Source organism: Prionailurus bengalensis, chromosome B3 (genome assembly GCF_016509475.1).
Source record: "Prionailurus bengalensis isolate Pbe53 chromosome B3, Fcat_Pben_1.1_paternal_pri, whole genome shotgun sequence".
NCBI lineage: Eukaryota > Metazoa > Chordata > Mammalia > Carnivora > Felidae > Prionailurus > Prionailurus bengalensis.
Genome location: NC_057355.1, coordinates 557,032 through 575,835, shown reverse-complemented (window position 1 = coordinate 575,835; position 18,804 = coordinate 557,032). Strand labels below are relative to the sequence as shown.

The following is an 18,804-nucleotide window of genomic DNA, read 5'->3' as shown; positions in this document are numbered from 1 at the left end:
GCTCCCACACCTGGCAGAACATCAGAGTCACTGGGAGAGCTTTAAAGATGACGGACCCTGGACTCCATCCAGGGATTCGGCTGCAGTGGGCCCAGGGTGGGAACTGTGGTGGACTGTGAGCCACCACCCTGAGCCACGGCAGGGACAAGTGACTCTCCCCCAGCTGCTGGGAGGTGGGGTGCACCGCCGTTGGCCCAACATGGGAAATAGCTCTGCTGGAGAGAGCAGCCCTGCCCAAGGTCATGTCACTTTCCTGGGCTGATTGCACCCACTAACCACTCCACATGGGGTGGACCCCATTACACCAAGGGGACCTGGCCCCCTTACGCCAACTCGGGACAGCTCAGAATGGCACATGGGGTAAGTGAGGCCTCCGCGGAGCTCAGTCTTCCCCCTCTGCCCAATCCTGATTCCCTCCTGGCTCTTCCATGAGTACTGATCCCAAAGGCACTTCCCTGAACTCCATCTCGGAGCAGGCTACCCTGTGACGAGGCCCTGGAACCTGTAGTTCAAAACTACAAAGCCCTCTGCGCCCGCCGGGGTGACGTGACCTGTCACTTCTGCCCGCTGTGAAGGTTACTGTGGGTGTCTGAGATCTTCACGTTGCTACTTTCTTGGTGCTATAGACACCTTCTCAGAATGTTCGTAAATATGTGAAATATATGGGTTATGGATGAAATCATTATTTTGAAATACGGTTATCGGCATTATTTTTTTAATTGCAATGTGGTATCTCTTTATTAGCCCATCAACTGAGGTCCAGCAGTGCGTCTGACAGCTACCATCGTGGTGAAGCCGCAAAGAGCAGAAGCCGTATCTTAAGGTACCTACAGCAACTGTAGCGTGATACGAACCCTCAGTGATTTCTATGGGGACAGAACCCGGGGCTGCTAGTGCGGCTGGCTTGTTGGCCGCGTTCATAATGAAGGGAAATGCTCAATTCGTCTAGAGGTTCAGGGAGATAAAGGTGTCCTTGTTTGTTGTGATCTAAGTCCACACCCCCCCGAAATTCTGTCTGCAAATCCCTGCTCCTGTCGGTGACCTCCAGGAAGCCAGTGGGTCCCTTGGCCTTGTGGGTCCCTTGGTCTCGCATGTGTCTTGCCGTAAATCTCCAGGTGGGTTCTGCTGCCAGCCTGAGGGCAGGTTTACAAACAAGGAGTGGTCGGGATGTCCAGGGGCCTCTGCGGAGCAAGTGGAGCCTAGGGCACCGCCGAGCAGCACAGACGGAGCCCATGTTTCCCAGTTACGCCCAAGCGAGGCACCGTATTGTTTTCCAGATCATCCAGAGGGAATGCCTGTTCCTCCTGCTGGGGGTTGAGCCTCCTGTACTTCTGGCTCTGATGCTGCATGAAAGGCCGGCTATTTCCCGCCCTGGGGGGACGGCCCTCAGTCTAGGCCCACAGCAAAGGCACTGGCTGTAAATCAAGGGCAGAATCCATTCAGGGTGTGCTAACTCCTTCACGCCTCTAAGTACTTGATCCTGATCGTGGCTTATCTGCCCTGAGCTGTAACTCAGAAGCTGTGTAATTAGGTGGGGGGGCAGTATTTGCTGAGTGTCTTCACAAGGGACAGAAGAGGCAGAGCCCTGAGGGTGGCTGCAGGTGCCCTTGCTGGCTAAAGCGCATGCCCATCCCCCCAGGGCCACCTTGCTCTGAGCAGTGTCGTGAGAAGGACATGTCTCCCTCCAGCCCCATCACCTACTAGGCAGTGACACTAGGAAATCATTCACGTCTTTTAGCCTCGGTGTTCTCACTTCTTTAAAAAATTTTTTTTTACTCTTTATTTACTTTTGAGAGAGACACAGACAGAGTGTGAGCGGGGGAGGGGCAGAGAGAGAGGCAGACACAGAATCCGAAGCAGGCTCCAGGCTCCCAGCTGTCAGCACAGAGCCTGACATGGGGCCCAAACCCACGAACTGTGAGATCATGACTTGAGCCGAAGTCGGAGGCTCAACTGACTGAGCCCCTCGGGCGCCCCCTCAGTGTTCTCACGTCCACAACAGGACAATGGTGCACTGTGGCCCGTCTCACAGGGTTGTTGTGGGGCCTGAGTGAGAGCAGGTGAACACTGGCCTTTCGTGAAGTGAATTCACACAGATGGGAGGATACAGATGCTTCTGGGAAAGCAGGGCCGTGGTATACGGATGTGCGTGTGGTCAGCGTTCAAAGGGATCTGGCCTCCCGACCCCACTCGCCGGTGTCCAGCCTCCGTCTAGCCATTCCGCTTGGCACAGGGCTGCGGAAAGCGTGCCTTTTTATAGTGTGCACGGTGTCCCTGCCTGCCCTTGCAAACAGGCCACGTTCAGCCGGAGGGTGGGAAATGAGCCTTCTGTTCTGTAATGGGCTCTCATAGCTCTTAGACCATAATGGGGACATGGCTGCGACCATCTCATTGCTATTATCCACAGAGATGACTTTTCAAAAACAGCAGATGGGTATTTTTTCCTTCTAACAGCTTACTACACGGTGAGTGCAGCTGCAGCCCAGAGGGCAGACTGTCTGCCAGCGAAGCGGCCGTGACCTGGCTGCGTGTCAGAGGGATGTCCACACTTGCCCTGTGGTACGCTCGCAGGCTCGAAGTCTTTCTCCTGACTCCGTGGGTCCTGAATATCCTGCTATTTTCAGCACAAAAACCCTGGTCTCTCTGACACCCGACACGGAGGACAGTCACCCAACGTAGTTACCGGGACACGGGGGTTGGGGTAGATAGCGGTAAGCTCTCCGCAGGGGCTGATGCCGCGGAGTCCACGTCTTCTGCTCCAAATGGGCGTCCTTCAGACTCAACCCCCTTGAAATCCACCGCAGTTTGGAGACCAGCAGAGGCAGGGCTGGAGAAGGCGTCAGCAGGGGAGGCCCCTTCTTCCAGCTCCACCCCCGGAGCCAGAGGCCAGGCGGGGGCCTAGAGGGGGCCTTCTCCCCAACGTGGGACACACAGCTCAGCCCCCCACCCCCCACCAGGCACTCCTTTCCAAGCCATCCTGGTGCAGAGCATGTGGTTCAGAGTACCAGTGCTGGGGTCAGGGTGGATGAGGGTTCGCCACCCCGCCCCCCTCCAGGAGCTCTGGTCCCATCTCATCGGCTGTAAGATGAGGTGACAACCACGCCTCCTTCCAGGGCTGGCATAGGACTGCCTGGCTGGGTGCAGGAGAACCCACAGCGCCCAGCTGCCACACCGCACGTGCTCAGGCTGGGGTGGCGTTAGTGACAAGCCCACCTGCTCCTGGAGGCCTTTGCCTTTGTGGGTTTTGGATGGAGACCCAGCGGGGACACCTGGTTACTAGTCTTTGTGGGTTTTGGATGGAGACCCAGCGGGGACACCTGGTTACTAGTCTTTGTGGGTTTTGGATGGAGACCCAGCGGGGACACCTGGTTACTAGTCTTTGTGGGTTTTGGATGGAGACCCAGCGGGGACACCTGGTTACTAGTCTTTGTGGGTTTTGGGACCCAGCGGGGACACCTGGTTACTAGTCTTTGTGGGTTTTGGGACCCAGCGGGGACACCTGGTTACTAGTCTTTGTGGGTTTTGGGACCCAGCGAGGACACCTGGTTACTAGTCTTTGTGGGGTTTGGGACCCAGCGGGGACACCTGGTTACTAGTCTTTGTGGGTTTTGGGACCCAGCAGGGACACCTGGTTACTAGTCTTTGTGGGGTTTGGGACCCAGCGGGGACACCTGGTTACTAGTCTTTGTGGGTAACAGGCTGCAGTTTCTCCTTGGGGTCAGCCTCTTCCTTTGTGAGTTGTTGGGGCACATGTGGGTGGCCTGGGTTGGGCCCTGCTATCCCTGGGCCTTTTCTGTCTCTGGGTTCATTTTTTCACACCTGCAGTTCTCTGGCCCCTCAGCAAGTACTTACTGAGCCCCTACCACACAGGCCCTGCGCTGGGCAAGGAGACAGCACAGAACAAGAGGATATGGTCTGTGCCCACAAGGGCCCGGTCAGGGCCCCCTCGAAGGCCACATGTCCTCTCTCGATCGAGCCTCTGGGCAGGCCCCGCTGTGGACACCCCAGGCAGGTTGCCAACAAGTAGGAGTTCAGCTCTGTGCCAGGCCCAGTGCTGGGCTGGGTGCTGAGGCTGCACAGGCAGGGCCCCCGCCCGGGAGATGGGGGGTGGGGTAGGTACACCCTGCTGAGGGAGCCCCGAGGAATCATGCCTCCCCCAGATGGGCTGAGCCCTGAAGAAGGGGTGGTTTTCCAGGGGAAGCCTGAGGGCGGTCCAGGCAGAAGGAACAGCAGATCCAAGGGGCTGGAGGTGTCCAGGCTGCATGCGGGGGGATCCAGAGAGCAGTGAACAGAGGTGGGCGGAGAACCTTCAAGGGCCTATGCTGTGAATTTGGATTTTATCCTGGAAACTGTGAGACTCAGAGACATTGAAGGAGTGTCAGGTGACCAGTGTCACATTTTGGGATGGTCACTCTGGCTGCAGCGTGGAGGGGGTGGAGGCAGGGGTAGGGGAAGGATGGAGACGGGGAGCCACAGACCAAGGAGGGTGGTGGGGGGGGGAGGAAGAGGAGGTCAGGACCTGGGGGGGGGATGCAGTGGGGGGGGGGCGGGGTACCCCCAGGAGGCTGGCTGGACCACAGGGCGGTCGGGGCCCCTGGCAGGCGATGGGGGCACAGGACCCCAGGCCGGGGGACCAGCGGGCCGCAGAGGAGCTGGCTGTGTGGCGTTGGCAGCCGACTGGTAAAGTAGAAACATCAGGTTTAGGAAAGATACTGGGAATGACAAGGACAGAGGACTGAGGCAGGACACCACTCAGGAAACCTGTGTTCTTCCCATTGGAGGGTGGTGCACGCTCATGGTACAAACCGTGCCTGGTGTTTCAGGGCCCGCCCGGTTGGCAAGGAGACTATTCACTTACTAATTATTTATTGAGGATTTGCTATGTGCCGGGCCTGACACTAGGTCATTCTTTCATTTTCCCCGCAATTTTATTGCGGCATAATTTCCATATCATAAGATTTATCCGCTTCAGGAATACAATTCAGTGGTTTTTAATAAATATGTTGAGTTATAGAACCATCACCTTTGGGGACACTTCCAAAGGGAGAGACTTTGGAAGTCTCAGCCGACTTTGAGGCCAGCTTTCTCAAAGACTCAGCAGTGGCTGTGCCACCACCGTCGTCAGTCTTATCCCTGCAGCCCCCAAACACCCTCCGTGTGCAGATTAGGATTAGACTCCTAATCCCCAGTCCCACCGCTAGCCCAGGCAAGCACTGGTCTGTCGTGTCTCTGCGGTGAAGCCCGGCTTCACTGTGCCCCTCTAATCACCCAGTTTGGGTGGTTCCTCACGGTGCGAGCCGTCTTGTCCCTCAGGGCCACTCACGCTCTGCGCACCCCTAGCAACCCCTGGCCCTTCAACAGCCCGGTGCCAACGCCCAACACCCACCTGCTATTACTGCCAACCAGTGCCAGCGTCTGAAGCCAGCACCCCAAATCCACATCCGTCCCATCACCAACAGCTCCTCCGAGAACCAGCCAGGCCTTTGCTGCCTGGTAGTTGCAGCTCTGTCCCACCCACACGTCTCCGTCCTCCCAACCCTCACCACCAACCAGCACCCAGGAGCCAAAGGAGCACAGGTCACGTGCTCTCTCCGCTGAAGAAGAATCGGGGCAGACCCCCACGTGCAGGCGGGCCCAAGAGAGAGAAGCGACCACCTTCCTTTCTCCCAGAGCCGCCGTCTCCCCCAGTAATCACACTTCAGTCTTGTGACCCCAGATGTCCAACGGGCCCTCAGGGTCACCAAGTAAACGTTTCCCTGTGGCCCTAGGACATCTGCAGCTCCCTGGACGCCCGTCACACGTTCCTTCCTCCCGACCCCCCCAGTGTCTTCTCCCACAGGCGCTCCTGCCCCCGAGATGAGCCACCTCCTGGCTCCCGTCCTGCCGTCCCGCAACTGTCCGCTCTCATCCTGCACTACCATTTCCCATCTCGGCTGGGGTGCTCTCCTCGACGCCACAATCAAGCCATTTGTCTCCCCTCTCCCAGCAGAATGTCCCCAGAGCTCATCTAGATTCGATGTCCCCGCTCTTCTGTTTTACCGCCCACTCCGTCCTGGACCAGCTGCAGCGTTCTGAATCGGTGCCGTAACCAGATGCCCAAACTGTGGCCTCCGTGGGGCCAAAGGCCAGCTTTCTCAAAGACTCAGCAGTGGCTGTGCCACCGCCGTCGTCAGTCTTATCCCTGCAGCCCCCAAACACCCTCCGTGTGCCGATGTGCTGATGACCACCTTTGCAGAACTCCAGTCCAAGAGCTCCGGACCCTACCCACCTTCCTAAATGATGTTCGTCTTGCGTACTGAAGCGGCATCTCCAACTTGCAGAAATACCGATTACAGAAATACTGCTAAAACTCTCCTTCAGCCTGCCCGGCCCCGACTTCCTTCACGGGTCAGCTGTGGCTCCGACAACAGAGCTCCGCTTCTGCCCGCGCATCCAATTCGTGTCTGCTCCCTCTCTTACCTCCCCTCTGACCCCCTCCCTGCCTCCATCGTCCGGCCTCTGGGAGACCACAGCCTCCTCCCCAAAGCTGCTGTCCTTCCTCCGCGTGGCGGCCAGAATGAGCCTTGGAAAAGACCCCTCTTCAGGAGACACAAGCGTTCACTGGTTTCCTGCTTTGCTTGGAATAAAACGCCACCACCCCACCACGCCAGCCCCCTGCTTCTCCTTGGAATTCCTTCCTGGGGCCTTCAGGGCCTGCCTCCTCACTCACTCATCTCACTCCTCCAGGAAGCCCTCTCTGACCACTGCCACACCTCTCTGCTCACTCTGGAAGTGCCTAGTGTGCAGTTTTAAGCCCCGCTGGGACCCAGGCTCCTTGAGGACAAGCCCTCCGATTTGGTTTGTACTTTTCAATCCCCCAGCACCTAGAACAATGCCCAGCACACAGAGCTCAACCGTTGTTTGCCGACGGGCTCCTGAAGTGATGGAGCAAGTTTATCAGTGAAGGATACGTTTGTGAGCACCGGGAACCCTCCCCAGCACAGCCAGACCTGCCTGCCCGTGGTCTCTTGACAGTTTTAAAAAAAATTCTCGAATGCTGCCCTCCCCATCAATCAACCTCATGAGCTGGTCCTGTTTAACTCCCTTCCCTGCTAGCCTGCCACAGGCTGAGAGACAAACACCTCCCTCGTCCCCATTTGTCCCCTGCGATGTCAGACCTGCAGGAGTGGGAAGGGCTTGTGTGCTAACTCATCTCTGCAGGGAGACGTAAAATTTGCCCATAAATAAAACCTTCTGTCGTTCAGCTCGAACGTTAAATTTCATCGGTCTGTAGCATGTGTTTCATTATAGCAGACACCGACGCGTCCTTAAAATTGGAATTCTGGAACGCTGCCCTGGCTTGCAGAATTCCCACAAGGAGACTCCAGCGCGGCCTTGGAGACAGGCTCTGGACCTCACCTTCCAAAGTGGTCCTGGCAGCCACGTTTTGACTTCACGTGGCACTTCGTGCTGATTGAATAAGTGGCATCAGGCGCTCTCATCTGCATCCAGCTGCTTCCAGTCTGCAGGCTGGAAGCCAGTCCCACGGCCAAAGCGGCTTGGAATTGGGTCCACAGTAAGTACCAGCAAGCCCGACAGACCTCCTCCATGAGGTAGGAGGGCTCAGGAGAGCTGTTTCCCCGCACCGACACCCCCCCCCCCCCCAGCTGGCTCCTGGCCTCCCTTCCCTCCCTTCTTTGTTCTTGGCTGTACTCCAGAGATCACTTCTCAAAGGTTAAAATCTGCATAGCAATCACCTGGGACCTTGTTAAACTGCACTTCTAATTCAATAGGTCTGGGGTTCTGGGGGCGGGGGGAATGCTGATTTGTGGTCCCGGGACCACACCTCGAGTAACTCCAGAACTGCCCTGTCCAACACGACAGCCACTAGCTACTGGTGGGTATTTAAATTAAATTAGGGGCACCAGGATGGCTCAGCCAAGTTAAGCGTCTGACTCTCGATTTGGGCTCCTGTCCTGATCTCTCAGTGAGTTCGAGCCCCACATCGGGCCCTGCGCTGACAGCTCGGAGCCTGGAGCCTGCTTCGGATTCTGTGTCTCCCTCTCTGCCCCTCCCCTGCTCTCGCTCTCTCTCTCTCAAAATAATTAAGTAAACTTAACATTTTTAAATACATTGAATGAAATAAAAAATTCCGTTCCTCAGTCGCACTGGCCACATTTCCAGGGCTCAGCAGCCACGTGTGGCCAGGGTCTGTGGCACAGGGAACATGGGTCCAGAACATCATCCCAGGAAGCTTCGTGGACTGCTGCTGTCCAGGGTGAAGGTGTGGGAATCTAACCCCCGAAGTGTGTGTGCGGTCCCAGCTCCCCTGCAGTGGTCGAGGGCAGTCAAAACTCTGCGAGGCAGCAAATGCTTGAGGACCATGTGTATTCTGTGCAGGTGGAGTCCTCGGTCTTCCACGGGTTTATTCCTCTTCCGCGAGGCCAGGCTCACTGCTGTATGTGCATCTTGCTGAGTTGTGCCGGGGGGAAGTGTGGGAGACAAGGGGCGGGGAAGCAGTGTGTGGGGATGCGACCGCCTTCCCCTCCCCCTCTCTTTTGCTAGGGGGTCTGGAATATGGGGGGGAGCTCGCAGGCCCTTTGTCTGCTGCTTCCACTGCTCTGACCACCTTAATTCCCGAGGAGGTGGGGAGAAGGGAAATTCTTCTTCAGAGTTGATTCTGCACACATTGGACAAATAAAGCAGAGAACGCCGCCCCCCCCCCCCCCCCCCACGAACCCTGCACAGCACAAAGAGCTCGGGCAGGGGAAGGAGGGAGGGTGGGGAGGTTTTCCCAGAATGCCTTTCATGTGGACCCGGAGCTGTCCTTTTCCCGGCAGTTCTGTGAACCGGGACCCGGGGCGATTTCCCAACGTGCAGTTGGCGAACGTGGGGCCAGCTGTAGCAATCACAGGGAGAGGCGCGGAACCCGCACGGAGCCCAGGGCCCAGGAAGCTCCCTCCTGGCCGCCTCAGAGCTCAGGGCCCCTCCCTGTCCGGCTGAGCAGTGAGGGGCCGGCCTGAGGCTGCAGACTAGCAGCCTCCTTCCTCGGGCGGGCGGAGACTGCAGACACATTGGCACAAGAGCCTGATGTCTGTGGATTCCTGTGCAAGGTCCCTGCCGTCTGTTCCCCACAGTAAGGTTAACCCTTCCACTAACCAGTAGGTATGCAGCTGGTGCCCACGTCAGAAGAGCCTGACTCTGGCCCTTACCACGCTCAAAGCCCTGTGGCTTTGAGCAAGGCTGCTCCCCTCTCTGGGCCTCAGTTGACTGCCAAAGGAGGATAATGCCTGTTTTTCAGGGTGGTTCAGCGTTTGGTACACAGTAGCAGGTGCCCGATGAATGTCAGTCCCCGGCTCCATACTTGTAAGGCAGTGGTGGTGACAGTGTGCAGAGGGGGACAGACATTCACATGGAAAAGTACGAAATGACCACTGTGACAGAGGAAACAAGGAGAGCTTTGGAGAATAATGAGAATCTGTCCTGGGGCTGATGCGTCAGGGAGGGCCCACTTCCCCAAGGGATGTGCTGACTGGGCTGAGAAGTTAACCAGGCAAACGCAGGAGGAGGGAAGACCAGCTAAGCTGAGGGAACAGCGTGTGCAAAGATCCTGTGGCAGGACAGTACTTGGCAGTCCACGGGGGCAGAGGAAGGACCAGGGTGGCTGAATGGCAGAGTCAGGGGCACAGAGAAGGAAGGGAGATGAGGGGAGACTGGGTGTCTGTCCCCGATGCCCCTGTGCTACATGGTGGAGGCCAACGCTCAATGCCCCTGCCTCTGTGAGTTCACACCTACTGAAACAGGGTGGTGACTGTCAAAGTTCCCTTCCAGTATTCTTTGATGTGTCAAATGCGTCCTTGCGTCTGTGGCCGTGCCCTGTAAGAAATAAATATGGCTGGGGCGCCTGGGGGGCTCAGTCGGTTAAGCGTCCAACCTCAGCTCAGGTCATGATCTCGCAGTTCTTGGGTTCAAGCCCCGCGTCAGGCTCTGCACTGACGGCTTGGAGCCTGGAGCCTGCTTCCAATTCTGTCTCTGCCTGTCTCTGCCCCTCCCCTGCTCGCGCTCTCTCTCTCTCAAACATAAATAAACATTAAAAAAAGAAAAAGAAAAAAGGAATGAAGGTGGCATCCAAGTCATCCCGTTGGAATTTCTGAAACCACTGAGCTGACACACGCAGCCCATCTGCAGGGAGCTGAGGGTCCCGGGGAGGTCCAGGAATGGTGACGGGAGAATGAATGAATCCAGCCCGAGCGGAAATGCCCCTTTTCTGCAAATGATCTGCTCTCTCCAGACTGGCCACTGGCCTCTTGCACGAGAAGTGGAATGTCCATAAAAGTCACGCCCGTTTCCTTCTGATTGCACAAAGGGTTTGCATCAGGCGACCCGAGCTCTCTGCTGCCTTCATTCCTTCCAGATGAGAGCGTACTACAGGCCGGGCTGGGTCAGCGAGTGGGGTGTTGATGCCCGCAGCCGTTCTGACGGGGCCTCACCCACGGGAATGGCTCAATCCAGGAACTGGAAACCCTTGACTGGGGAAGAGGAAGCCACATGCCCAGTCGTGGGTCCATCTTTGTTCTTTACCCCAGGATGGTGACGCACTTTCCTGGCACATCTCATGGCCAGTGGCCCGATGGTGGTGACTGCGGTGGGAGCAGCAGCATAGCAGGAAGTAGCACGTAAGTACTGGGTGGCTGTTTCAACAGGAATGACCCTTAGTGTACCAAGTCTTCATTAATCTACAGCCGAACTAAATTTCACTGAGGAGCCTCCTTCTAGCAGGCGATGGAAGCATAATCTCGGTCAGTTTGGGATCTCCCGTCCCTGTGTTGTCCGACCGCACCGAAGCAGAGGAAGCGTCTGGAGAGCCACGGGGCTGGCATGCAACACGCAGTCTGGACCTCACGGCGGTCAAGGGTCTGCGTGGGCATCATCTCCATGGCAGCCTGGCCTTGGCAACACGGCGGGAAGCAGGGTGGGGAGGAGAGCAGGTCCTGAAGCCAGGCTGCCTGGGTTCGGCTCCCAGCGTCCCCTTCCTGGCCCTGGGACCTTGAGCGAGTAAGTTAGCCTCCTACAGGCTCAGTTTCCTCGTCTGTAAGACGGTTAACAGTCGCGTCTGCCCGACCGGGCTGCTGCGAGGGCTCGACGAGCCGGTGCGCCTGCAGTGCTTCGGGACAAATGCTGCGTGTGACCCACACTCACTCCTCTGTGTGCCCGGGTTTGATGGGGTCACCCCCACCTGCACCCTTTCCCAGTGGCCTGGCCTTTCGGTTCCCAGACACCAGGTCCTGTTCAGGTCATCTGTAGGCACGCGGGACAGTGGGGCGGTGGCCGCAGAGAGTGTGGGGAAGGCTCTCCCGGACCCCAGTCGGGACGCACCCAGTCCACGCTGGGCACTTGACCTGGAAGGGGCAGAGCACGGGCTCCCGTCCGTGGGCCCCCAGCGCCCGGTTTTCATTTCCCTCTGCCTCCCACCCACCCCGCGGCTGTGATGTCTTTTCTCCTCCGGGGAGCTGAGAACCACCCCTCAGTCACCCCCGGGGTCTCGCCCTCTTTGTCCCCAGGGCTCTGGTGCGTCATCTCTCTCCTGGAGCAGCACAGGACACATCCTCTCCGCGGTGGAACGGAGTGGGGGTCGAGGGGCAGAAGGAAATGTCGGGAACGGGGGACACGGGGACCCAGTTAAGATGTCTGATGTTCTCCCCGCACACTGTCGCGCCACCTTGCTGAGGATTCGACCCCGGGGTGGGGGCCTGGTCACGGGAATAGAGGTATGAGGGCTATAGCCCCCACCCACCCCGCCCACCCCAGAGACACCGGCAGAGCCCTCTGGGTCAGAGGCAGGGGCACCTGAGAACCCCCACGGTGTGTCAGGAAGCATGCTCTCAGGCTTAGCCAGCTGGTCCAGCCAAGCACTGCCCGCAGGTGCACCCGGCACCCTAGGCCCTCGGCCAGATGCTGATGGCGGCATTGAATGTGCTTCCTGCTAAGCAGCCTAATCAAGCTGTTTCTGGTCACACAATGGGACTCAACCCTGGCGGAAAGGCCAGCTTCATATATCCTTCTGAGCCAGTTTCCATGGAGACCCCCTGCTCTTCCTTTCCATTCCAGCCATGTGGTTCTCCTCACTGGGCCTTGAACAAACCATGCTCGCAAGCACCCTGGGGCCTTTGCACTCCCTAGTCCTTCTGTGCAGACAGCCCTTCCCTCAGGTACCTGCATGGCTCCAGGGCTACCTCCTTCAGGTCTTGGCTCACTTGTCATCTTAGCAGTGAGGCCTTCCCCGATCTCCTGTTTTAAACTGTGTCCTCTCCCTTCCTTAGGGTGAGGGTTAAGGTCCCTCACAAGAGCAGGGACTTTGTCTTGTTCACTGCTCTACAAATGAAGGACCTCGCAGGGGCTTTCTGCCTTCTTTGCGTTGTAAACCCGAAGCAAGAAAGCCCAGAGAACTTAAGCGACTTGCCCAAGACCACACAGCTATTAAGAAAAGGGGAATCTGTCCCGGTTAATTCGTATCGAACTTGTTCCTTGATCACATCCTGTTCCCTCGCATTGTCACTACCTATCCTTCCCTCCTTTTGATCTCCAGCTGCAGAAACCTCCACCCTTCCAGGCACCCTGGGGCTTCTGGGGAGGACCCTTGGTACCCTCACCGGGAGGGACGAGCCCCTGCTTGGTGCTCTGTACCTTGTGGGGGCACTTAGCAAAGACCCTCACAGTTGTGTGCTGGGTCTTGTGTGGCCCCAGGGCGGAGGCTGTGTTTCCCATCCGTGAGCACCAGCCTGCAGGAGGGAGTGGGAGCACGACAGCCCTCCTCAGCCTCAGCCCTCCCCCGTGCCCCCCCCCAAATACCCATTTCTACCCAGAACTTGAGGGCAGGAGGAGGGACTCGGAGCCAGGACAGAGGGAACAGAGGGAAGGAACAGAGGATGACATTTGCCAACCTCTCTAGGTTGTCTTTCTTTATGGGCGGGATTCTTTGAACCCCCCACAGACCTCCTTCTGTGTTTGCAGGAGCTGTTTGGTGCTTCTTTCTAGAAGGGATGGTGGGATGCTGTCTACACCCATTTCAAGTTCATTTCTGGTCCTGTGAGCAAGCTGTTAACTAGTCCTCCCCGGATGGATCCCCTCTTCTGCCCCACAGTCCCCACCCGCAATGGGAGGGTCAGGCCCAAGTCAAACTCTCCACCCTGCAGCCGGGAGGCTGGCAGGTGCACCAGAGGGCAGACCCCAGCGGGGCAGGATGGGGAGAGGCCTCAGGCCTCCCAGCCCCAGAACAATTCAAGCCCCCGCTGACAGCCCAGACAGGGGAAGCAAACCCGCTGGGCCCTCCAGCTTGGATTTCACATAATGAGCCTTTGGAATCCGGGAAGTGATTAAAAGCCCACTGGGGAGGGACCACCTACCGGTTCTGGAAGGTGTGGCTGCTCTGACTTCGTGGGGCTCACCAGGAAGCTGCACTTAGATGAGAAAGAGGAAAAGCACAGATTCAGAAATAGCCCAGTTCAGAAGTGTAGGGCCAGAGGGTTGTGTGACGGAGGCGGGGCAGGAACAGTGGCCCTGGGGTGAGACGGGTCAGGCCTGGCCGGGGAGTCGTATGATGGAGACCGGGCGGGGACGGTGGCCCTGGGGTGAGACCTGTTGGGCCCTTACGGGGGCAGGCGGGGAGGGGGGGGGGGGAGGGCAGGGACTCAGGGGCCTCCACAGGCCGCAGCAGCCCCGCTGTGCTTACTGAGTCAATCAGGTGCCTGCTCTAAAACCAGAGGGCTATAGAGAACCTGAGCGTCACAGTCGAGCTGTCTCTTACTGGTGCGACCACCAGGGCAGAGAGAGGGAGGGTGGGCTGCCTGGTGTCACACAGGCTGGGGGGGATTGGGCCAGGCCTAGGCCTCAGGCCCCCTGCCACCCCCTCAGATTAGAGTGACGAGAGAACTAAGCCAGCCTGGAACCCCACGCACTCACTCCCCATCTCAAGAGCTGAGCCATTTGAAGCCTCTTGCTGGGTGCTGGGTCAGGTGGGGGTAACCGGTAAGAGCCCTAAGTGCGGTCACTGTCCTGGGGCCATTACCTCTCCCCCCCTAGACTAGTCCTAGGATCCGTCTTCTTTATTTTGCAGGTGAGGCAACTGTGGCTCAGAGAGGTTAAGTCACTTGCCCAAAGTAACAAAGCTAGAAAGCAGTGGAGCTGTGATCTGTACCCAGGCCAGCCGGACACCAAGCCTCAGCCCTCCCAGCGTGCTGGGCTCGGGGAAGGTGATGTGGGACAGTTGAGGCAGGAGTTGTCGTACAAGGTTAGGAGGAACTTGGGGAACTCTAGCAAGGAAGGGAGAATATTGCGTCTTTGAGGCAAAGCTTCCTCTTAGTCACAGAGGTATGGCCACCAGGCCCTCAGGCGGTCCCTTCATCCTGCTGGGCAGGGCCCTGAAAAGCCTGCTCCTTTCTGCTCAAACTATACAAACAGAGTCTGGGGGCAGGAAGACCCAGTTTGTAAAACAGAAAGCTTCTCAGAGATGGGGCTCCAGAGGAAGGTCCGAGGGATTGCCCCTGGGTTTGTCAGGGGAGGCGAAGGGGTTCGGGGCAGCTGGCCACAAGATGCCAGCCTGGGGCGTCCAGGGGGCCCTGGCCAGCGTGAGGCTCAAGGAACGGGTGGGCTGGGGCCGGAGTCCAGCGGGGCCTTGGGCCGGGGCCAGAAGCCAATCGTGCTAAACAAAGCATTACACAACCAGCTCAGTAACTGCCTTAGTCGAGTGGGTCAAACTAATTCCTTCCAGCTCGGGAGCTCTATCTACTTGGGGGCGGCGGGAGTGGGCAGGCCCCTGAGTTCCGGGACCCTGTGTCCATGTTGGTTTAATTAGTTCCATGGTCACTGCCTCCCTCGGGTACAGCCTTGCATGCCAGGCCCCCGGCAGCTGCCTGGTGCCCTTAGAGGAACCAGGAAAAGAGGAGGGCCCCCCAGGGCAGTGGGCCAGCGTGCAGGCAGGACCGGACTGCTCGCCCAGGGCGGACTCGCCCGGGAGTCTGGGGCCGGCAGAGCGGTGACACAGGTCCGAAGACCCGAGCGGGAGCTGTGTGGTGGGCCCGGGTCAGGACCAGGAGAGGCTGCGCGTGCGAAAAGGAGGCCAGCAACTTTCAGGGTGTGAGGCAAGTCAAGCCAGAGTGTAAGGGACACAAGGGTGCGTTTGGCCAAATTTGGGGCCCTGCCAGCATCACAGACGACGGAACAGAGGCTCCCGGCAGGACTGAACTATGGCGGGCAGTCGGGACTGGAGGCCTCTGGGAAAAGTCACAGAGCTCGGAGAATCCCAGTACCGGCTCCGCAGCATTGGTAAAAATGCAGATTCCCTGGCCCCACCTGAGGCCTACAGAATGAGAAATTCTGAGGGTGGGACCCAGCGATCCGTGTTTCACACAGACCAGCAGGTGATGCTGACCTGCGATAACGTTGGAGAACCGACGGACGATTCACAGTGTGGGCCACAGACCAGCAACGTCAGACCACCGGAGAGCTTGTTGGAAATGCAGGATCCCAGGCCTGGCCCCAGACCTACTGAATCAGACCCTGCAGTTTGACAAGACCTCAGGGCGTTTGCATGTGCCTTCTGGTCGGACAAGGCCTGCCCCTGAGCTCCGGCCCTGGGCTTCCTTGGTTTGAGCGTGACTGGGTCTGAGAGACAGGAACACAAGGATGAACGAGAAGGAGACCATGCCTCTCCAGACGCAGGCGAGAGCTGTCCTCGGATCTTCATGAATCCAGTTCGCTCCCAGAAAGGGTCACCAAACCCCCCCCCTCCCAACCAAAAACCCTGATGGCTTCTGAGCCTGCAAAGATGCCCAATGCAGACGCTGTGCAGAAAGCAGGTCGCGGTAAGACAAACAGCCCAACGGGTGCTACTCCCCTTCCACGGGGGCCAACTGGGCCGGCTGGGGGAGGCTGCTCTCAGCCCTCGCCGTGGGGGTGATTTAAGGGGACGCTGGGCAGGCCAGAGTGCCCCCTGCGGAGACGCTCATGAGGAGACAAAGCTGCAGAGACGGGCGGCCAGACCCGTCGTCAGGTGTGCCCTGGGTGACCCAGGGTCTCATTCTTTCTGGGGGAAACCGCAGAGCAGCGGAGATGAATTACAGGAGAGGTGTCCCGGCAGATAGGAACGTCTCACCCTCACGACACCAGCGGGAATCTCTTTCGTCCCCATCCCCCTCCGAGCTGGGGATTCTACCAGACTGGCCTTTCCACCCCCTTTAACAGGGGCTGCGGATTGGTATTTGTCTGTGAGGGTCGATATGTGCTGGGCTCCGGGCTGAGTACCCCGTATGTGCGTTTTCATTGAATTCGTCCCACAATTCCCTTAGGTAGGTACCGCCGTTTTAGGTTTCCACTAATATTTTGGTATTTACTGAACACTGATAGATATTTACTATTCTACAGGTGGAAAAAGTAAGACTAGAAGCGGGTGGCTCTCCAAAGTCAGCTGAGGGGAAGGAAGAGGCCGCCATCGACGCCAGGCTCTCCGGCCGGCGTTACACCTTGGCTACTCAGAGTATGGGACCAGCCGCCTCAGCGTCATTTGAGAGCTTGCTGTGCAGAAATCTCTGGCTTCACCCAGATTTACAAACTCAGACTCGGCATCTTAACAAGGCCTGCAGGATTGGTACGCGCACCACGGGCCGCGGGTTCCCCCTCACGTGAGGAACACAGCTGATTTGAGTCGGAGGCCCTTCTCGGGTCCTTTCCGGGAAGCAGGGTGTGAGGACCCCGGTGGCAGTCACCAGCTTCTACCGCGACACAAGAGAGCAAGAGAGCAAGAGAGAGAGAGGAAGGGAAGCGTGTGCCCTTGCAATGGCCGTCTTCACGGACGGGTTGGCCCTGTCTTCCCAAGGTGAAGTACCATCCGCGCTTTCTCTGCAGACTCCGGAGAACGGTCCCGCAGGCGCCCCTGGGCTACAGTGGCAAGAAGGTACTTCTGAGTTTCTGTCTCCCTGGGGCCCAGCAACCTCTCGTGGGTGACGGTAATCCTGCCCGCTCCCTCATGGGCGTGCGTTTAGGACCATCAGGGTGGGAAGCAGTTGGCCGGCTCAGAGCGCGACACAGCGTAGGATGCGATCCTCGCGTCACCTAGGCCAGGTGCCTGATGCCTCCGCCCTGCGAGGTCACCTCGTGTCGCCCCTCGCTGGGAGGCCCCATCGGGGTCCCCCCCGCCACTGCTGTGTTTTCTGCTCCCTCTACTCCCACACTAACCTGAGGGCCTCATGGGTCTGCTGTCCCGCCTTGCGATACAGGTACCCGCATATGGTTCTGCCCTTTCTAATAGGACACGGTACTTCCCAGGCCTTATGTCCCTCATGGGCACTGAATCACAGCCTGGTTCTAAAGGGACCTGAGAGGGCAGGTTACCTGTGTTTAAGTGTTCAGGGTCACCAGGGCTTAGGCCCAACTCCACGATTCATTAGCTACGTGGTTCTGCGTGAGCCGCTTAACTGTGACTCCGTTTCCCCGTATGCAAAGCAGGGATAACAGTAGTCCCTAACTGACAGGATCCCTGGGAATAGTAAATAAAAACACGTTAAATATTTTGTACCAGCATCTACATTAGCTGATATACATTAGCTGTTATTAAACCGTATTTCAAAGCCGCTAAGATACATCAATTGTGAGATGTTTCCTTGATTTCAGAGATGTTAAAATGGTATTCATTCCACAGAAAAAGGGTTCCAAAGCCAAAGATGTTTGGGAAATACCGAGTGTCTTTCCTGCAAGGTGGCTCAGAACCCTTAAATGCTACCTTTGATGGGGCCTCCAGGGCCATATGGGTGTTCATATTCAGGGTCTCCCAGGCGTGGGCAACGGAGCCCTTTTGTCGTGGAGCACGCTGAGCATCTGTGGACACGGTTTAGGAATGCCAGTCAAGTCCAAAGCTCTAATTCACAGATGGCGAGACTGAGGCCCAGAGCCAGGAGGAGACTTCCTGAAGTTACCCAGCTGGTTAAGTGGTGGAGACTAGGCCACTGAACAGCCAGACTGGAGCCTCCCCCACTGAGCCACACTGCCCCCCACCTAACCTGCCGCCTACAGCACTTGATAGTTTGCAAGGTCCTGCCCCAACACCAATCTCAGGAGGCATCTGGCCCCCAGCCAGATCCTGGGCCAGGAGTGGAACCGGGCCCAACCTTTGTGACTCTGGGGTGGGGGGCAGTGAGCCAGGAAGGTCTGAAAGACCCAGGGCAGGAGGCTGTCCCGAAGCAGGGCCAACCCCGCCTTCCTCCCAGTGGGCTGGGACGCGGGCCATCACCCACCTGCCCTCCCCCACAGGCAGCGCCGTGTAGAGGATGGCAGACCCCCGGGTTCACTGTTACTTCGTCGCCAAGGCAACCCACAGGGACCTGCTGGGCAGGCTGCGGACCACAGTTACGGAATCCGCTGGAAACTGCTTTCATCGCAGCGGTTGATGTGACCGCTTTGCTGTAAGAGCACTTTGTGTTTCACCAGCTAAGGTGAATTACTATGAGGGCTCGTGAAACAATTCATCGACTTTTAACCTGAGTGTGATGTTTGCGGTCAGACTCGGCTGTTCTCATGGACCCATTGACTCTCAGCCTCTTCCTCTCTGAGACGTGTGATGCGCGATGCCTGTCCCCATGCTTGGCCTGCCCCCGGTGGGAACAGCCCCCCTCCCAGGGGGGCAAAAACGGTGGAGGCTGGCAGGATGATGGTTGGTAAGGACTCGGAGAAGGCTGACTGGCCGTGTGTTGATGGGCCCGTAAACGGCTACGGACCCAACTGAGAAGGGCTTGGCGGCACCTGGGCAGCCGGAGCACGTGGTCCCTGTGGCCTTCC

At 57.9% G+C, this 18,804-nt stretch overlaps 1 long non-coding RNA gene across 1 annotated transcript in view; it reads left to right on the top strand.

Annotated features, from left to right (window-relative positions):
- LOC122468156 overlaps positions 1-18,505 on the top strand; it is a 29,591-nt gene extending 11,086 nt beyond the window's left edge. Inside the window, exons 2-4 of the long non-coding RNA XR_006293140.1 lie at positions 745-823; positions 5,990-7,555; positions 16,399-18,505. This is a non-coding gene — a long non-coding RNA (uncharacterized LOC122468156). The remainder of the gene's footprint in view (positions 1-744; positions 824-5,989; positions 7,556-16,398) is intronic.
- Positions 18,506-18,804: the final 299 nt, after the last annotated feature.